Genomic DNA, 19941 nt, shown 5'->3' on the forward strand with positions numbered 1-19941 from the left:
TTGTTATTAGGAAAAGCTTGATATTTGCCCCTATAGAATTAGAGGTAAAGTAAAAACAGATAGTGAAGATAGAAATATATCATTGCTCTCTCATTTCTTAATACATCGAAGACTCACTGGTTTATACCAGTATATTTCTCAAATTTCAATTCGGTAAATTTTCTTTGATACCCTCCATGAAAAACTTTCCATGAAAGTAAATCTAGACTATTTTAAGCAGAAGAGAAGTTTCTTTTATGTTGCACCTGAGTTGTGCCTGTGAAAAAGAATCAAATTTTCCTTAAGTATCAGGATCTTTTCTTTACTGTGTGTTATATTAGAAAAAGTGGGCTTTTCAGCCAAAGGGAACTAGATTGTAGAACTTCCAGCTCTACAATTTCCCAGCTAAGTGAACCCATACAAATTATTTAGCATCCATGAGATTATTTGCTTAAGTTAAAATGGGAACAATGCCATCAACTTGTGCAATTGTTAGAATTAGATATTGTAGTTAAGTCTTGATCATAATAGGCTCTCCCCAATAATAGTAACTATTAATATTATCCCATTTACCTCAGATTTATTTTTATTCAATCTCTAACATGCTACTCTATCATAGGCATAATTATATTCCTAAGCCTTTTGACCATCAGAGTTATAACCTTTTGAATAAACATTAGCACATTTAGAATGAAGTTCTTTTCACCAGTGTTTATTTCTGTCCTACTTTATTAAAAACCAGAATTAATTCACTTTAATTAAATACCAGTCCATCACTATTAGGACACTTGGCTTATTGCTTAAATTTGAAGGCATTCTCATGGAGCACTTGCTGCTCTGACTTGGATAAACCCAGGCTTTCCTGGGAGGACATGCACAACTTTCCTGAGAGAATAAAACATCTTTGACCATCTTCTACCTCTCCCAATCTCATAACTTGAAGACTACTTTTTTGCAAACTTGTGGCACAGCCATCCATGATCATGGTATTTGTCCTATGCAATACATTCCATTCTATTCGTTTTTCAAAATCAAACTCACTGAAAAATAGTACATAGTTTCCACTCCACTTTTTTCTTGAGGCTCATCTCTTTCTTGATATTCTTCTTAAAGTTGTTTTCTTTGGAAGTTTTCCTCTCTACATTTTTAATGTAGATGTTTCCCAGCTCTCTATTTTGGTGGCTCCACTTCTACTTGCCACTGAATGTAATACATCTCAGGGAACCCTAACAGGATTTGCAGAAAAGGGACCTGGACTGGAATTGAATTTTGCCATTTACTACTTCATTTTTTAATTCTGTAGGAAAATTTGGGAAGCAGTCTTTATATTCATGTCTCTCTGAGAGCTCGTTTCTTAAATGGGATATTAGGGGGTGCCTGGCTAGCTCAGTCAGTAGACCATGCGACTTTTGATCTTGGGGTTGGAAATTCAAGTCCCAAGTTGGGTGTAGAGATTACTTAAAAATAAAATCTTTAAAAAAATAAATAAAATAAAACAGGATTTTAGAATTTAACAAGAGATTTTTTTGGAAGATTAAGAGAAATAATGTATGTAAATTCATTAGCAGAGCAAGGCACCCAGACAACAATAAATGCTAATTAGCACCCCAGCTCCCATTCCTTATCCCCAGGCTTGATTTCTGACACATTTGTCAGCCATAACCTGATGTCCCATAGAATCTCTAATTCAACAATTTTAAAGCCAAACAATCATTTCTCTAACTCTAGCTCTCTCCACTTCCTTCCCTTCTGCAATGATATTGGTTACTCTTTAAACATCCCTAAAGGTGAGATATTTTGGTGAATGAGAATATAATGAGTTCAGTTAATGAAAAATTTGAGTCATTCTAGAATTTGCCCTAAACCTACATCCAGCCATCACTGTAATATTAGATCCTATCTATTTAAGGAATTATATACTGAGCCATTGTTTTCTAAACTCACTGTCACTGCAGTATTTTTATTCAGGCTCATATTGTATCTGGCCTCAAAAATTAAATGCATTCCTGGTCTCCTAGAGACTCACTCACATATGTACTGTGTACTCACATATGTTGAGAGATTTTTCTAACATACAAATTTTTTAAAACATTCAGTATCATAGTTTTACTTACAGCAAAATTACAATAATTAAACGAGATACCACCTTACACCAGTTAGAGTGAATAAAATTAACAAGACAGGAAATAACAAATGTTGGCGAGGATGCAGAGAAGGGGGAACCCTCTTACACTGTTGGTGGGAATGCAAGCTGGTACAGCCACTCTGGGAAACAGTATGGAGGTTCCTCAAAATTTGAAAGTAGAGCTATTTGCAGCAATTGCACTACTGGGTAATACCCCAAAGATACAGATGTGAAAGGAAGGGGCACCTGCACCTCAATATTCACAGCAGCAATGTCCACAATAGCTGATCTGTGGAAGGAGCCAAGATGTCCTTCAACAGATGAATGGATAAAGAAGATGGGGTATATATATATGCAATGGTATATTACTCAGTCATTACAAAGGATGAATACCTACCATTTACATCAACATAAATGGAACTGGAGGGTATTATGCTAAGTGAAGGAAGTCGATCAGAGAAAGACAATTATCATATGGTTTCACTCATATGTGGCATATATAAGAAATAGTGTAGAGGATCACAAAGGAAAGAAAGGAAAATCAGAGTGGGAGACAACTTCACAGAGTGAATGGGAAGAAGTCAGAGGGAGACAAACCATGATAGACTCTTAACTCTGGGAAACAAACTGAGCGTTGCAGAAGGGGAGATGGGTGGGGGGATGGGGCAACTGGGTGATGGGCATTAAGGAGGGCATGTGATGTGATGAGCCCTGATATATGCAACTGAAAATTATTGAACACTATATCTGAATCTAATGATGTACTATATGTTGGCTAATTTAATTTAAATTTAAAAATATTCTGATTAAAAAAACACATTTATATCCCTGTGTCTATTCCTCCCTATACTTCTTCCTTTCCTCTTGTCACTAAACACTACACCACCTATGGTGCTTTAACTAGATATTGTCTAAATTTTATTTAATCAAGGATTAAACAATCTATCTGGAACAAATAGAGTAGGAAATGCCTTTGTGTGATTGTTTGATGCAATTAAATAACTGGATATTACAGTGAATTTAACTTAGAAGCACATTCAAAGGTGCTATGACCACATTAACAAGAAATTTCTTTTACAAAGTAGATTAAAATCATAAAAATTGGTAGTAAATATCTGTTAGCTAAAACTTCCTATTCAAGTTCTAAGTATTTGATTATTAGTTTTTAAATTATTATTTTTCCATTTCTTAATATCAAGTACCCCAGAGCCTCTGTTCCTAACATCGACTGACCAGTGGTCTACGGATGGCAGAATGGATAAATTTGGAGGATGTAACTGCTTTGTTATATCACCTGTGTAAGCATTTATGCTTGCCAAGTTAGTCATCTCTGTCCACAGATAATCTAATTTTTCTTTCAACTTTCTTTAAAATTAATTTACATGTTTCATTTTCATTTTCTTTAATCCAATATAAACACAGTTGGGTAAAATATTTTATTTAACAGCATAATCTTATTTTATTTACACTGTAAGTTACATAACTTTCTTAAGCAACGGGAATGGATAAGAAATGTAAATGCCTATTTAATTAATGTGCCTTTAAAATGTCAGGTAATCAAGAGGAAGTCACTGCCTTTTAACCCTTGAGTTGGACTTGGGCGATCTGAGGCTCCTTCCCCTCCCCTTGTCCTTCAAGTGTAAATTTTCTATCCATCATTCCCATAATGGGAGCCATTTCAAGGACAAAGCATTGAGAGAGTAAGTTGTTGAGATCATCTGGATGGTATATGTTACTGAACCCAGTTAAGACTTCTATATAAACTTTTAAGATTCTGGCAATGGGTGAGGAGATCTACCCATCTTATGACCACCCAAGATAAGCTTAGTATGTAAGTTTCCTTGCTTACTGAGCCTGCCACCTACCAATCTGGATTGGCCTGCCTCATTTCTTCTTTCCTGTATGTACAGGGGCTAATTTGAGAACCAACAATTAGTAGTTCAAATATATCAACCCCAACCTTTATTGAAGAAAGTAGAATTTTTACATTTGAAAAATCAAAACTCCTCAAGCTAAAATGAGAGTGAAAGTTTCCTAGAACATCATTTCCCCCAATTATTTCTATATTTTAGAAACAGATGGATGCTGAGCTTTGGCACAGGGCATACATTTGTAAGTCCATAGAAATGTAAGATTGTTATGAATTATTTGTATATATAAATTGTATATAAATGTATGTGCATATATACACACACACACACATATGAGCATATGACTGTTGGACCCTCATAATTTCAACTATATATCCTCTTTATGATATATACGTTTTTATTGAAAACTGTAAATGATATTTCTAATTATCCTCCAAAATTGAATCTACTCTTCTTATTTTTAGTAAGAGATCTATTAAGTATTTGCTGGGTTCATGGTTACCTAGCTACAGATGAACATTCTCACTGAGCATTTAGTTTGGTCCAAAGTAACATAAAATATAAAGTAGATCCAGGACTATAGTTACATGCATTCTATCTCTTTAGAGGAACCAGTACGCATACAATCTCTATTACATGGTTGAATTCAGGGTTACCAGATGTACAGTAAATTTTGCCATTTTCCCATAAAACATCAATATATTTTGCTGCTTATCTCCAACATGCTGATGGTGAAGGCTATTTGGGCCAGGCAAATCTATAATTTATAATTTTAATCTTGAGAAGAGGCAGTAATCTATTGATACACCAGATCTAAATTGGAAAAAGAAAGACCAACTAGGTGCTTCTAAATATTTATGTAAGATTATTTTCCTAACAATTTAGGCCTCTATAACTCAACCCAGACAACTCAACAAACCATGGATCTGTACAAGATAACTTCAGCTCTATAGCCATTTTCTATCGTCCCCTAGAACTATGTTTATAGCTAAATCTAAAATTTCTAAGTTGGATATTAAAGATACTGGACAGCAATTTTTCTTCTAAGCATAGTCCATTGGTATAGACTATGGAATGTGTTTGAGGTTTTGGCTGCTCAAAAAAACTTTTGGTTTTGTCAGAGTATCAACAAATATTGATTTAATATGAAGTTTCAACAAAGGCTACATGAGAATCTACATAGGAAACAAAGGTTTCAACTTTGTCATAATCTCAACCAAGTCAGCCTAGAATGGGTTATTCACATAAATTTGGCTCTATCAATCATCACAATTATTAAAAGGCCAACGGCTGAACACTTGAACAATCTGTTACCACAGTCTACAAATATATAACAACAAATAATATTAAAAAGTACTTTTGAATGTATATACATGCTATGAAAACTATTTTTAAATCTATCATCCCGGACAAAGCTGATTCATCATCTTCTAAGATCTGAGAAACAATACTAGTAAATTGTCCATCAGCTTGACAACACTTTTTAAGGAATGACTGCAAATTTTTTAGACTATCAAGAGATAGTAACTCATGACCCTGCTAGTGTTATACTGGGAGACTAGCCAATGTCACAAGTGATGCCAGGTATAGGAGCCAGGCTTCATCCTATCCTGTTATGTGCCACATCCATTAATGTTAAAGTTTTCATTTTCTGGTCACCCCTATTCTCTTCAATCTAGCCTCTCTGACCACTGGAATATCTCCCTTAAGTATCACCTTGACAGTGAAGCCATTCCAACCACCTTGTATTTAAAAGCTGTGTCTCTCACCTAGGACTCTCTAATTCATTACCATGCTTAATTTTTCCCTATAGTATTTATTAACATCTGCTAATGATGTATTTATACTTTTTAAAAATGTGTTGTCTGACTTCACTTAGAATATAATCTTCTTGTAGATATTTTAATTGTTTGTGATTACGGCATTCGTTTCTATAACAGTGCTCAGTGTATAGTACATATTTATACTCATTGAATGACTGCATAAGTGAGACCAGAGGGTGGAAGGCATGCTTGGACTCTGACAGCACATTGTTCAAGAGTTAAGTTTCTTTTGATATATTTTATTAATATGTTGAAAAGGAACAATCACACTAGGTGTGAGATATGTTATTTCCAGAAATAAAATAAGCAAATTGTTTTTAAAACATTAAATATGATGTTTAGGGGACTAAAGAATAAAAGTTTTTATCTGGTCATGAGCACATTTGGCTTGGATTACTGGAGCTATATTGTCTGGAAGAGCCTCTAACTTATTTCATACTTAATATCCCATCCTTTTCTGCAACAAAATCAATAAAGAAAGACAGAGCCTCAAACATAATTATTTCACAATTACTTTCAGTTAATACGGATTCAATATAATGAGTAACTTTAGCATTTGAATTAGGTTTAGGCCACCTGTTTAAAGCCCACCTTACTCAATTATGATATCATGCCAGATAATTTAAATACCCAGGTGGTCGAACAAACAGTAAATCAAACCGCTGGCCCTGCAAGAAAAAAGCAAATTGCTCTTGATATCCAGCGTTAACAGAGACTGGTAAGATCACCTAAGCCAAATCAATGCCTGCATACCAATCAGAAGTAATTAAGAATCATCTTTCAATGAAAAAATATGGTCACGATTCTTCTAATTATTAACACTTTTTTAAAATCTATAAATAATTTCATCATTATTATAATTATGTTCAATTAGCCAACATATAGTACATCGTTCTTTTTTGATGTAGTGTTCAATGATTCATTCTATAAATCTAATTGTATTCTATAAATAATGGCCACAACTCATCTGATTTTTGTACCAGTAAAATTGAGACCATCATTGGAATAATGTTACCACTGGGCATTACCTACCCCTATGATTTCCACATTCAAATTAAAATGTTACTTACTCCATCTAAAATATGGCAATAATGATTTAATATTTATGATTTTTACTGTGGCAGGAGGACTTCAAGGACTGACATTTTGCATGTGGAAAGAAGGCCTTGCACTGGTTCTCTTCATGCTTTCAAATAAGAACTCTTTTTTTTCCCCTAGAATCACAATAAACAGATCCCAGTATCAACTGAAAGAATGGGAGAATCTCTACAGAAAATCACCTTAGTTCTCCATGTCCAATCTGGACATCTAGCAAAGTTCTTTCTTTCTCTTCACTATCCCTGATCATTAATATAATCTATTTCCCAAACCCCCCCCCATATTTTTGAAAGTCATTACACATCAGAAATACTTGAATTTAGGCATAGAATTCATGGTCTCTACTAAGAGATTTTTATCATCAATCATCAGGAATAGAGAGAGGGATAAATCCAATGAGGAACTTCGGGGCAATTCCATTGCTGTTGGTGGTGGTGTTGTTGACATGCAGCAATTGACCTTTATTATTCGTTCCCTAGGGTTGCAGTAAAAAAGTACCACAAACAGCATGGCTTAAAACAAGAGATATTTATTGTTTCACAGTTCTGGATACTAGACGTCTGAAATCATGGTGTTTGCAGTGCCATGCTCTGAAATCTGTAGGAAAATCCTTCCCTGCCTCTTCCTGGCTCCTGGTGATTCGCCAGCAACCTCTGGTGTTCCTTGGTTTTTAGATATACCACTCCAATTCTCAGACTTCATTCAGATGGCACTTCCCTGTGTTTCAAACTTATATGATCATCTCCTCATAAAGACACCCATTTTACAGAATTAGGGGCCCACTCTAGTCTAGTATGATCTCATCTTATTTTAAGAATTATGTCTACAATGACCCTACATCCAAATAAGGTCACATTCTATAGTATTGGGAACTTCAAAAATACCTGTTTTGGGGGGAACACGATTCAAACCATAGCAACCTCTTCCCTTTGTTTTCTTCTATTTGGCCTCTTGCTTTTGGAAGGCATGCTTGCCAATGTTTCTGTGGCTGCCGTTGTGAGCAACTCCTCTCCAGCAGCTGCTTCAAACAGAAGTGATCACATATACTAATCAAGACCTTGGACTCCTGGAGTTCCAAAATTAATGAGCCTTGAGAAGACACTTGTCTCCATCTACAGTAGGTAATTGTCACTTCGGCTGAGCAAATTCTTCATTACCCGATTCTATGAACTTCACCTTTTGCCTGTCTTTGGTTAGAAGTTTCCGGCAAGGTAGAGTGCATTAAAAAACAAAACAAAACAATAAAACAAGCAAACAAAAACCCCAAATTTATTTAAATTTCAATGAGAGGTGAGTCATCTTGTCAAGTGTTTAATCTGATCAAAGTGATTAATATAAGCATGGAGATTCTCTTCACTGATTTTCTGGACTCTCATCTTAAATGTTTTCAGCAGGCAGGGTATCATTACTTACACATTCACAAATTAGGGCATTGTAATCTGCCTATTTTTCTACCTGCTATTATCATTCTTGGATATCTAACTTCTTAACAAGTTATATTACATGATCGGGGCATTTTCACCGAGGTCCTCCAAAGCACCTAATTTATCCCTGTGCAGCTTGTCTGTGTATCTTGTTTAATTTTACAATCGCTAGGTTATCATGACACCTGCCATGCCTTCAAGAAACTGGCAATATATTTCAACTAATTACTGGTATTATCAGGTGCATAATAATTATTGTAGGATTCTGAGAGTTTATATAGGATTTTTAAACAATGTCTGCCTTAGACAAAAGTTTTTTGAAGAAGAGAGAATAATAAGTGCCAGAGCTTACAGAGAAGCCTGGCTGATGTATTCCGGCCAACTCAGGCCTCTGACAATAGAATGTCCAAGTTTAACCATAGCTCCTAAACTGCTGATTTAGTCCTTTGTTTCTAATTAACAAACAAACCCAAGGACACAATTTATTATTTCTCATGATTCTGTGAGTTTTCCCAGACTCAGCTATGCAGTTCTTCTGCTGGTCTCACTTGGGGTCTCTACAACGCTGCATTCAGCTGAAAGAAATGGGAGATGGTCTTTTATTTTACAAAGCACTTTCCACATTGTCTTTGTTAATTCAATAGTCTAGCATGGCTGCCATACAGCATGTCTACTGGGTTCCACAATAGTGCATCTCTTCTGTCACAATTTATCCATCAAAGCAAGGCACATGGTGGTCCAAAATCAGGAGGAATATGAATAGATTCATCCTTTATGTGAGCAGTAGTATGTGCATACAGATTGGGAGGAATTCTTAGCAACCATACATGGAGATGACTTATCTCTGTCTCAAATGCCTGCCATTCAATATTGCCACTAATTCTAGTTCTTACTTTCAATAAGTCATGATATTCTACTGTATCAATAAAGGTCAAATCAGGAGAGTGAAACCACAAGATAATTTGCATAGGGAGAATTTTATATAAAAAGTTGAATGATCTCAGGGGATTGGAATAATAAGGGGATTGATTCGTAAGAAGAGAACTCTAAATAATATAGGACCTGTAGATTTAAGGAACATCCAATACCCATAGATCCTAGTTATGGTACTCACGTAAAAGACACCCTCCATCCAGGGAAGCCAAATATGATAATAGCTTCAAAGGAAAGAAGTATTCTATTTTTAATCACTTCCACTTGGGCAGAAATTACAGACAACAACGGCATATAACTACACCATATTCCCCTTATTCAAGTCACTGAGAAGCATTTTTTTCTAATAAAAGCTAGAAACATGAAAATAACAAATGAGATTGGTAAGTTCTGGGGATCTAATATACAGCATGGTCATTATAGGTAATCATCCTATATTATGTACTTGAAAGGTGCTAAGAGAGTAGATCTTAAATGTTCTAACCACAAAAAAGTAACTATGTAGCACAGTGGAGATATTAGTTACTGCTATGGTGGTGATCATTTTGCAATATATAAATGCATCAAATAAACAGGTTGTACACTTTAAACTTACACAATGTTATATGCCAATTACATCTTAATAAAGCTGGGGAGAAAAGAATGTTAAAAATAGCAACTATGATAAAGATACTATAAGAATGTTACCAAGCAGTACAGATTTTCATTTATTCTGTTTTATTGAAACATGTAAACATTACCCCCAGGGTTTAAATATCTAGATATACTTACAGCAACTTATGTTAGGAAAATTAGTGACAAGTTTGAGTCCATTTTTCCTAGGAGAAGGAAGAATTACCAGATGGCAATTCTCTGAAGTCCTCTGGCTTGAAGATAATATTTTCTAAGCATGTTCTGAAAATGTTTAGGCCATGTTAACTCATAGTTGTCTTGGAAAGTTGTTAAATGAAAATCAATGAGCAGCTTTCTCATACAGATTTAAAAGACTTAAAGATAGCATCTTTAGCAAATCCAAAAAAAAATAAAATGTTTCTTGAGACATATGATTTGCTTAAAAATATACTTACTGAAACACATAAATTAACAATTTATGACTTTAGATTATGAATAATATCTTAACTTCTATATTTTGACCCAAAGGATATTTAGACATCATTATTTGATGACATCATTATTTGACTAACAATTTTACATTTCTTGCGGTAATTATATATACCATCAAACTAAAGTATGCAAAATAAAACTATACTGAACATTTAAAAAACCATAGAAATAAGTAAAAATAAATAAGTAAACCAGTTATAGATTATTTTATGAGAAAAAGTTAAAATATTTCTTATGTAATAGTTAAGAAATAATAACTAGTTCTCATCGTTTATCTACTTCATAGCACAAAGTACTCCTAGACAGCATCACCAAAAATAGCATTATCACTTATTATAATTCATACACAATAATAATTAGCAACCATAACAGTAACAAAGTGCTTAAGGAAGCACAGTAAGCTTGAAAATACCAAAAAGAAATTATATGAATGTTACATGGCATTATAGAAGAAAAACACGTTTTAAAAACTCAGATGACAAAAATAAATAAATACATAAATAAATAATAATAAAAACTCAGATGACTGTTTCATATATGGCAATGTAGTGAAGTTTAGTAAAGGAGATGGTGGTTATCTGGGAAAACATACATAGCATACCAATATAAATAAATAAATAAAAATAAAAATACTTAAAATCATATTTGAAAAAAGGTTATTCAAAGCTAATGATAGAATGAAATATCTTTTGAAAATACAAACTGCAAGTGTTTTTACCTGTGACAATTAGTGTTGGTATAGGTAACATCCAGAATAGCAAGCCCACAATAACTTAAGTATAATTGCAAAAATTTCATATGGAATAAAATAAATGAATCAAAAAATAGTTGTAAATGTTTCAATATCCTGATGAAAATACTTATATACAAAATATAAATGAAATTGGAAAAATAAATAGAAATATTTAAATAAAATGTACCAAAAACTGACTTAATGGAGAATTTTGCTCCAGAAAATACATTTTCTATGAAGATTCATTAATTCTGTAGAAAAGGATAAAAATATTTGATTTCATAAGCAGAGAGTCAAAATAATCATGACAAACACATCAAAATTAAAATATACGTGCATAGCAATGCTAAAAGGATGGGGTCAAAGTGGCAGAGTGGACATTTCCTATATCCACCTAGAAAGACACTGCTCAGGGAACATTTAGACTCTCATCAGCTAACGAGAAACCAGGATGTTAAATTTGGTTATGCTTGCAAAGAAACATTCAGGAAAATAAAGAAGCAATTATCGGTGAGCTAAGTTTCAGGCTTCTTTTGCTCACTGTTTTTGTATTCATATAATGAATGAACAGCATTGTCAAGAGCACTTTAAAGTGTCTGAGGATAGGACTGGCATCCAGCCAAGAAATCCAGCAAATACAATTCCAAGGAGAATAAAAAAGAAATATAGAAACATAGAGTGGGAGTTGTATTTTGTATGGCTTTTGTCTCTTTGTAGAGTCTCAGAATATTTTTACAAATCAGTTTCTGCAGCAATGGGACTCAAAGTCTGGGTTTCCTCTTGAAAAGAACATAAGCTACTGAGGCTATGGTCGGAGAACGACCTCCAGTGGCTGGTATAAAATGCACAGAACAGCCCACAAATTACATGTCTCACTTCTGACAACCCACACAGAATTCCACAGGAATAGAACTAACCATTAAAATGCTCATGTCAGGGTGTCTGGGTGGCTCAGATGGTTAAGCGTCTGCCTTCGGCTTAGGTCAAGATCCCTGGGTCCTGGGATCGAGTTCCGCATCGGGCTCCCTGATCAGTGGGGAGCCTGCTCCTCCCTCTTCCTCGCTCTCTGTCTCTCATTAATAAATAAAATCTTTAAAAAATAAAATAAAATGCTCATTTCAAAGATGTTTTCTATTCCCCCAATAAGGTAACCAAATTACGATAATATATTTTAACAGCATGGATGACCACTTATTGACGTTTTCTGGTGGATCTCTCTAAGTACACTCTTTGAGAATAGATACATGCAGTCTTATAATTGAACACACAGAGAAAAACAGTGTGTTGGTGATGAAGCAAAAGGTAGAGGAAACTCCAAGACATGCAGAGCTTAAGAGTTTGTAGACAGAAAAAGGGTGAGGTAAAGAAAAAGCAGGTGAGTACATTCCTTGGGTCAAAGCTGAATGATTGGGGCGCCTGGGTGGCTCAGTTGTTAGGCATCTGCCTTCGGCTCAGGTCATGGTCCCAGGGTCCTGGGATAGAGCCCCACATCGGGCTCCCTGCTCAGGGCGGGGAAGCCTGCTTCTCCCTCTCCCACTCCCCCTGCTTGTGTTCCTGCTCTCACTATCTCTCTCTCTGTCAAATAAATAAATAAAATCTTAAAAAAAAAAGCTGAATGATCTAATGATGCAAGAGATAGAGAAATTTCTTTCTAAACATAATTCCTTTTATAAGTTTGAGGAGTTGAATTAATAGACAAAGGATCCTTGCATAAAAATCAGCAATTCCCGGGCGCCTGGGTGGCTCAGTTGGTTAAGCGACTGCCTTCGGCTCAGGTCATGATCCTGGAGTCCCTGGATAGAGTCCCGCATCGGGCTCCCTGCTCGGCAGGGAGTCTGCTTCTCCCTCTGACCCTCCCCCCTCTCATGTGCTTGCTCTCTCGCATTCTGTCTCTCTCAAATAAATAAATAAAAAATCTTAAAAAAAAAAAAAATCAGCAATTCTGTTTGGTATCTGGCAATGTTAAAGTGTGGTACAGTACTTAGAATAAGCTGAAACTTCCTAGTACTTATGGGAGTTGTATTTTGAATGGCTTTTGTCTTTTTGTAGAGTCTCAGAATAGTTGTATCTGATTACATACATTATAGTGAATATTTCTTTTAAAAGTAGGTATCTGATTACATACATTATAGTGAATATTTCTTTTAAAAGTGAGGCTGTGGAGTCTGGCTGCATGATGCTAGGGCGACCATTAAGTAGCTATGGTCCTTGGGAAAGAATGGATAATATACTAACTGTATCATTTGTTTATTATGAGGTTGAAATAGTAAATCAATATGTAGTGTTATTAGAAGATACATGTTTACCACATTGTAATAATAACTAACTATTAATATTGTTGTTGTTTTTTGGCTATTATTAATATTATGTAGTGAAAAAAGCACCTTAAAATATATCTGTAGAACAAAGAAATATATAAATAAACAGCGCATGCAAATTAAACATAAAATTTAACTTTCTTGACAGATATTATCCTAAATTCTTAAGCTTAATTTACTTAAAAAATCATTATCAACATATTAGCATTTTTTTCTGATTTTTTCTGTGAATTTCTATATGTATATTTACTCATATAACAAAATATATTAAATATTAGTGAATGGAAAATTGATTCCTTTTTAAGATATAAAATATTTATGTTCATATCTCTTTTCAAGCATATGGAATTTTCATAGTAGTATTCTAATGTAAAATGTAATTTTAATTAAATCTTAGCAAACATTTTAAAAATTCTGCATTTGTTTGAGTTTCTGACATTCAGATGAAGGTTCTTAGTAAAAAAGTAATGTTTCCTCACTTAAAACAAGTCACTAAAAATACTATTAAGATTTATATTCTTTGTACAAAGTAACCAGAAAAATTCAACATGACTTAAATTTAAAAAATAAAACAGGAATCTCTCCAGTATACTGATATTCAATTTCAGTCCAGCAAGGTAGTTTTTGAAATAGCTCTCATTTCCATTCTATGTTACACAGACAAGATTTATATTTTATTGATACTATGACATCTTCATTACAATCTCTTTTTACTGTTTAAAAATAATTGATAAACATCAGAACTGAAAAAAACGTGTTTTTTACACGAAACAATGTAAATCTTAAAGATAAATTGATGGATTTAGCTGAACAGAAGATGCATAAACCATGAGATTCCGACTGCAATTTACTTATCTCAATATTTGGAAATACTGTTATGAACTTGCTATTCTAGCTAAGCAGAGAAATATTTTCTTTCATAGCCGTCTGCTCTGATTTTGCAGTGAAGTAAAAGGAAAATCAGCCTATATATATTCATCTACTGATGAACATGAAACTGACTTTATGAACAGTATGTTGTCCGCAAATTGGGTACAGATTGTCATTAATGGAAATGAGTGGATGTGAGGGGAGCAGGACCCTGTGGAGATTTTCTTTAGCACACTTTCTAGCAAATATACACCTGCAAAAACTCACTATGCAAATTTATGCTAGCATCTAATGAATCATTTGAAATGCCAGTGTGCTGCAACTCCTACATGGCTATCAGAAGGACATAAGGTCATAAGCACATTTTTGCTTCCCAAAGTTTCGTAATTAAAAATAAAAATATTCACTTTGCTTAATTCAGATTTATTTTCAGACTCTAATAAAACTTATCACTGTTATAAGTAATTTTGTTGACTATTCCCAATCATTACCAATTCCTTCATTATGACCTGGGATATTCATGTCCAAGGTCACATAAAGAAAACAGAAATTCCTTAATGGTATTTCAATCTACTTTCTAGGAAATCTTATCCCTCAAAATATCACCAAATAATCTTTAAAATTCAAGGAACTAATGCAACACTTGAACATATAAACTTTTGTCTTGACTAAGAAGAGCCAACCTCCATATCCTTGGAAACCTTCTTATTCCCGTGTTTCAATGTGCTCCAAAAAAATCAAGAATAGGAAGTAATTTCCTCTCTCATTGGTGCATATTATATTAAGCAAGTTTACCAATACTTCAGTACCTTACACAGAAACCTTAACCAAACTGTCTTGTTAATTTTGTTAATCAAAATTTGCTGTTTTCTCTCAGAGAGTTTTCATGGGCCCATTGCTCACAAACCGTAGGGTAATTTGAATTATAAACAATGGTGAACTAAAAAAAATTCATCATCAGCTCTCTCTCTAACCCTTTTTGTTTAGAGTAAGCTAATTTTGCTCAAACCTTAATTGCTCTATGAAAGGTTATTAACCAGGACATGCCTTCTTTACAAGTAAAATTCTTCGATGGTTCTGTCCATAAATTATTCAGATATGCAAGTTTTGTCTTTTTTTTTTTAATAAGCTAAACATAGCATGAAATTATTGCTAGCTTTAAGCCAATGTCCTGCATTGCTTTTTATTTCAAGCTATTCGTAATTTCTGACCTCAATATCATTTTATTTATTTATTTTTCCCATTGGGTGGTTGTCTTTGCAATATAAGCTTTCTTCCAGATCTTATGACAGGGATACTTCATCATTTTCCTATTTGGATTTCTTCAGTCCTACTGTCCATATCTTTTTCTTTAGTAATTTGCAGACTATCAATGACTTAATTTTTAAAAATCATCTTTAAGTATACTTTATATATGACTTTAATAAGATTTGTTTTTCTTTAATATTTATAATAACTATATAAGAAATCTTTGCATATTCCAAAGTCTCAAAGAATTTCTCTTATTTGTTTCCAGAAGTTTTATAATTGTAACATCTACATTTTGTCCTATGAATCATTTTCAGTAATTTTGTTTATATCATGAGTTCAGTTTCAAGGTTAATTTCTTCTTTCAAATACAGTTGTCCTAGCATCATTTTTGAAAAGACTTTCCTTTTCCCCATTGACCTTCCTTGGCACCTTTCTAAAATTCAAATGATCAGGGCACCTGGATGGCTCAGTTAATGGAGTGAACAACTCTTGATCTTGGAGTTGTGCGTTAGAGCCTAGAACCTGCTTAAAAGAAAATTCAAATGATTAAATATTGGTGGACCTATTCCTGGGCTGCCTATACTGTTCCATTTATTTCTACATCTGCCCTAACAGTAATACCACCCTATCTTTTTATTTTAACTTTACTGTAAGACTTGCAGTCAAATGGTAAAAGGCCTCCAATCCCATTCTTCCTTCTCAGTTGTTTTGGCTCTTCTAGGTCCTTTGAATTTCTGTATAAATTTTATATTTATATAAAATATGCAGTCTGCATAAAAGACTCCTTAGATTCTTGTCCAGATTTCATAAATCTACAGATTAACAATATTAAGTCTTAAAGTCAGTGAAAATGGTATATGACCATTTTTTAAGTTTTCTTTTATTTCTCTCAGGACTCTGTTGGAGTTTTCAGTTTTGAGGTATTACATCTGTAACATTAATTGTATCTCTAAGCATTTTATGTATTGGATATTGTAAATTATATTTAATTCCACATTCTAGTTCTTTCTACTGTATAAAAATGCAATACAATTAGTTTTGTATGTTAAAAATTTTCCTGTGAACCTGTGGAATTCTCTAATTACTAATAATATTTTTTTTGTAGATTCCTTAGGATTTTCTCCACAATCAATCATGTCAAGTGAAAATTGTGTTTACTGCCTCACTTTTAATCTACATGTATTCCAATTTTTCCTTGTCTAATGCACATGCTAGGACTTCTAGTACAGTGGTGAATTATATTTATTGATGTTCTAATATTGAACCAATATTGCATTCCAGAGAAACACCACTTGGTTATATAATAAACTAATTCTTTATATATTTTACTGTTAGCTAATATTTTGCTAAATATTTTTGTATTTATGTTTTTACATCTATTTAAACATCAATGTTTATATCTTTCCACTGTGTAAATAGATCCATAGTTAATACACAAACAATATTTTTAGTACATTTTCTGATTTGGGTATCATGGTAATTTTTGCCTCATTAAATGAAATAAGAAAACATTTACTATGTTTTTTCAAATAAGATTTATATTATTCATTCCTCAATATTTAATTGAATTTACCAGTGTATTCAAGTAGGCTTGGACTTTTCTTTTTAGAAAAGTTTTTAATTAACAATTATGTTCCTTTTCAAGAAGTAGGACTGTTCAGGTTTTCTATTTCTTCTTACACCAATTTTGATCATTTGTGACTTTTAAGATATTGCCAATTTCATTGAAATGTTTTGGTTTTGTAAGCATAAATTTGTTCAATAATATTATCTTAATATGCACTGTTTCTTAGATAGTTAGTAGAATCTACACTTTCATTACTTTTTCTTACAACCCAGTTATTTTTTAATCAAATTTAATAATTTGTTTAAAATAAAAGCTTTTGGTTTTATTGATTTCCTTTATTACTGGTTAATTTTCTCTTTCTCTTTCAGGGATGCCTGCTCTAATTTTCTTCATTTTACTTACTATGTAAACTCTTTTTCAAGTTTCTTATGATAGGCACTGATAGGAGTGATTTTCAATTCCTTTCCTCTTTTCTATTATTGCAAATATTGTTTTGAACTTTCATCTAACCACTTTTTTGCCCTTACCCCACACATTTCAAAGGTTTTATTTGCATTCAGTTAAAATATTTTCTAATTTTTCTTTTGATTAGATTAAATGCTGGGCTGAAGATCCTAGACAATAAAGAAATGAAAGAATTATGATGGAGGAGGAAAGAAAGGAAACAAAGAGAGACACACAGACTGAAAAATTGGAAATAGAACTGTGGCTACTCACAGATGTATAACGGCATGCGTACAAAATCTAAAATAATCTAAGTATAAACTATTAGTATTAAGTGACTATAGTAAATTGCTGACTAAAAGGCCAAATATAAAACTGAATTTTAGATTTCTAGATTTATCTCCATTATATAAAAAGTTTGGAAGTCATAACTCCCATCATAACAACAAGAAAAAATTGAATAAACTGAAAATCATCAACTTTTCTTGGCCCACCAGAAAACTAAGAGTTCACAGTATACCAAGTAATCTGAAATCTGGATACAGGTGCATCCATAGAAATATAGGATCTGAGATCTGCCTACTTGACTCTACATGAATAAGGGAGGAAATGCTGACCAAAAAATAAATGAGGTAAAATAAAATGCTTCATTTTTATTCTTAATTGATCTAAATGATGACATTTTAAGTAATATTAACAATCTATTGGGTAATTATAGCAGATAGATAAATAAAATGAATAACAGCAAGGTCACATGGTGCATGAGGAAGAAATTGAATATTGTACTCAATATTCTATTTCTTGACCTAGGTGGTAGTCAACCAGGGTGTCTTCATTTTGTGTTGTACACTTGAGATTTGTGAATTTTTCTTTATATGTGCTATATTTAAATTTTTAAAAAGTTCCTCCTATAATTGCCTGAATATACTAAGTGATTCATTTTACAATTATTCTAGATAACCTTGAGTAGTAGTACAATGAATGTTTTCCAAAGCATGGTTGACATGCATTTTCATTCTAACACTTTCACTAAATGGTGTATTTCTCCATAACCAATGCAGCCTCTCTCTACTATGTTTTCTTCATTGATAATATGAAATAGGTTAAAGTTCCTTTCATATCTAAAATTTGAAAATAACCTATGCTTAAATATTCTCAAGTAAAGCTCCTTGTTAAAATTCTTGTTTTTATCTCATTCCTAAATTTTAATATAAGCATTGCTTTAAAAAGTGTATTTCAAAATCATTAATTCTAACAAAAACAAAGAGAATCACTGAGGATTCAAGCCACTGGGCAGTATTAGGAACCAGTATAATCCTCAAAGCCACACAGTAGGCCCGATCATTGAAAAATCCACAGTATAAAAGACCTTCTACTTTATCAAGTGCTTTTTAACATTTACAGTTTAGTATCAGGTAGGTTGAGGGGAAAGTTGCCTACATGGTCATGGTTATATGATGATGTCTTCACAAGGCAACTAGTTCCCCAGGGGACTAATCTAGCTTCTCCTCATACTCAGTGGGTAATTAACACATTTTAATATTTTAAAAATATTCATTATTACGGTGACTAGTTGCACTTGATTATCTAGCATCACTGAAGCTCTATTATCTGTCATCTCTAAATGACAGGCATGGCTCAGTTTAGCCAACAAAGTACTTTACTTCCAAGATTTTGACTTGTGATTAATCCAATTATCTCCTCTGCTATAAGGAGAAAAGATTATATTAGATGGTTTGGTTTCCTGCAGCAAAGTAATTTTCTGCATGACCAGCAATAATGTAATGTGGGGGATTTTAATAAGAGGCAATTATTTTTTAAAATTAAACCTTAAACAGAATGCAGATTGTAATAATATGGCAGAGATGTGCACAAAATTATGAGTTACTTTTAAAAACTGTTAACCCTGCAATGTGTTCTAGTATGAAACAGTATAATAAAAGAAACATAACTGAAACAGAAAAGATTCCTATGTCTTCTGAAATGCATATACAATAGTGCGACTGACAAGGTGATACTCCCTTTCTGTGGTATTCCAGAATTTAATGGGCAACGTTATTTTTATGTTTGAAATTAACAGCCTTATTTTTTAAGACAGGGAAACATTTATGCAAAGGATACATGATAAGAATATTTTTTTTCTTTCCAAAGACAAAATATTTAATTCTGACGTTGAAAAATGATCAATGATAAAAGGTGAGTGTTAGCAAAATTAAGTCATCATGTGTGCTATGGAAAATTAGAGCCTCCTAGACCTCACTGCCATGGTATGTAAATTGTGAAGATTAACAATAGTGATCTCTGAAGGATCTCCAGGACCTGGAGTCCCCCTGTGTTTATTTCCGTAGGTTCCACTCCAAGGACAGATAGCTATCACCAAATGAAGATAGTGTCTATTCTT

This window comes from Phoca vitulina, unplaced genomic scaffold (assembly GCF_004348235.1).
Source record: "Phoca vitulina isolate PV1807 unplaced genomic scaffold, GSC_HSeal_1.0 scaffold17, whole genome shotgun sequence".
NCBI lineage: Eukaryota > Metazoa > Chordata > Mammalia > Carnivora > Phocidae > Phoca > Phoca vitulina.